This window comes from Penaeus monodon, chromosome 6 (assembly GCF_015228065.2).
Source record: "Penaeus monodon isolate SGIC_2016 chromosome 6, NSTDA_Pmon_1, whole genome shotgun sequence".
NCBI classification, from domain to species: Eukaryota; Metazoa; Arthropoda; class Malacostraca; order Decapoda; family Penaeidae; genus Penaeus; species Penaeus monodon.
The window spans coordinates 9,265,245-9,267,744 of NC_051391.1; the positions used below are offsets into that span (position 1 = coordinate 9,265,245).

The following is a 2,500-nucleotide window of genomic DNA, read 5'->3' on the forward strand; positions in this document are numbered from 1 at the left end:
GGAAAGACAAAGAAGGTAAGTAGATGTTTTAGAAAGCTGCAAGAGGCCAAAGAAATACAGGAAATACATCAAATTGGAAGCAGAATGTGTCAGGCAAAGTATTGTGTATGCAGGTATTATGCCATAAATATATGTAATGATAAGGAGAAAATGCAGTAACAGTATTCAGTATTTGGCAACAAAGTATGAAATGCATATGTTCAGCATACCCTTCCATTATACATCCAGTGAAGTTTCTAGGAACAAAATGTGGAAAAAATCACAAGTAACCTAGCTAAATGACACAAAAAAAATACAAAAGGATTATGACAGGTAAGTTCTCATAGAATCAAACAAATGCTTAGCAATCACTTCCAGAAATGCATTCAGATGGGGACACATTATACAAATATTCATTTATATCATATATATGTATGTATATATAATTCAAGATCAGCTAAAACACCAATATACATTTTTTCTTTTTTGTCTTGCACATATACCACAGAAGAAAAGGGAAGGAAAAAGAAATCAATATTCTCCAACCATAACCCAAATAAAGTGAACTTATGGTTATGAGCATCAACTTACACTCATACAGCACTAAACTGTACTCTCATTATCTGGCTAAACCTCATGCTGATGGCTGGGGTGAATGCAGTTCCATTTTCATTATCAATACCTCCATGTACATAAGCTACAAAAACTGGCAGTAAGATGAGAATGAGACATTCTAATTGAGTGACACAGAGAAGCTGACATTCATTCAACACAACTTCTGATATATAAACTTCAGAGATAACACTAGACTTTCATTGATCTTTGTTAAAAATGAATAACCAGATAACCTTTATAAACACACTGAAAAAATGAAACCTCAACCACCTATTTATATATAACCTAGGCCGAGAGTAACATAATGTTTCTTTGTATCAAACACACCATGATATTAATAACCCTAAAAACATTCTTCTCGTGGCCTTATAATATTAGCGGAAGAGACTGTTGGTGTTACGCATTCTACACATGATAAATACCACAATGGTACATATCACTAATTACCATTTTTTTCTCTAATACTCACTTTCATTATTAAAGTACATTAAGTAATACTGCCTTTAACTGACTGGTAAGAAATCAATTTATCATTATCATTAATTATGAGTATCACTTCTAACAATGGAAGCAAACAGTACTGTAGACATTGTTTATCATTACCTTTCATTCATACACAAATTTTGATTGGCAACTTGCTAAGTCACACAAAACACAATGTCTTTCTCTATTTCTCATGTCTGAATATCAAACCTTATCTGCTAAATCATTTAGTATTTTCCATTTCACAAAGGAGTCATAAAGTCTCCTTTACAAAGAACTAATAAAAAAGCAAACCTATACCAATTTAAAACCACAGACTGCTGTGACAGATCTGAATTTGCCATTAAATTTATTAACCAACGACTTTATATTCTATTCAACACAGCCATAAAATCTAAAGTAACCATTCTCTACAACAACTGCATAATTACCATTTGATTAAACAATAAAGCAATAAAAATAATTACAGTACTAGATATGGGAAATATAGTGATATGGACATGGAATGTTTTTAAAAAATAAGTCCAGTTTACCTGTGCAAAACAGAAAATCTGTCACAAATGCACATATCTTCTATTTCAACTAATAAATTCATGTGCTAACAACATAATGAAAAGAATTCTCGTAATTAGTTGAAGATTTGGGTAAATGCAGAGCACAGAAGGGTCCTGTTCAACAGTAGCAGATTTGTGTAGACATACACACCTCATAGTATCAACATCCCAGCCATCAGTACACTTAATAATTACTCAATCATTAAGCAATCTATGCCATAACAGCCTGGCTTATATAACGTATATACTCTATAAACAATTAAGTCTTTGGAATGATACAAAAAGCTGACTCCTCTTCATCAAGTTGGATAAAATTATTTGCTACGCTAAGAAATATGCAATTGCATATTCAACAGGTGCTCAATAATACATAAAAGAGCTGTTATAAAAATATTTGAAAATTGCTACGAATTCTTTGGCATATAATCACTTCCTATTATTTTATACCTGATTAAAAGTTATAGATGAAAATCACGGGTGTTTCAATAATAAGATCGGTTTTGAAATTAACAGCTTGAAATAACATGGTTACATAAATAATTCATTCAAATTTCAGGATCTATGTATTAAGGTATCAGCTATATATCAGAAAGAAAACTTTCCATTTTCTTGTATAATCTTTTTGCTAGCACTCTACTATGTAAAGCATCACAAGAGCAAATGTTAAAGAACACACACCTTGAGTCATGCAATGTAGATACGCAAGCTAAGCCCACTGCAAGCCTTTTTCATTTAACACTCATTCCCTAGAGGCATCTTATTTCCCATCCAAAATAGCCATTACTTCTACTCAAAATCTATACTGGACGTATAGTCTTGTGATCTTAAATCTCTAAAGACAAGTTGCACTATTTTGTATTACAAACTAA

At 31.8% G+C, this 2,500-nt stretch overlaps 1 protein-coding gene across 1 annotated transcript in view; it reads right to left on the reverse strand.

Annotated features, from left to right (window-relative positions):
- LOC119574185 (DNA damage-regulated autophagy modulator protein 2-like) overlaps window positions 1–2,500 on the reverse strand; it is an 18,317-nt gene that overhangs the window by 433 nt on the left and 15,384 nt on the right. Inside the window, exon 3 of the mRNA XM_037921284.1 lies at window positions 1–2,500. This exon is cut by the window's left edge and continues 433 nt beyond it; it is cut by the window's right edge and continues 3,033 nt beyond it. The gene's annotated coding sequence lies outside the window, so the exon portion shown is untranslated.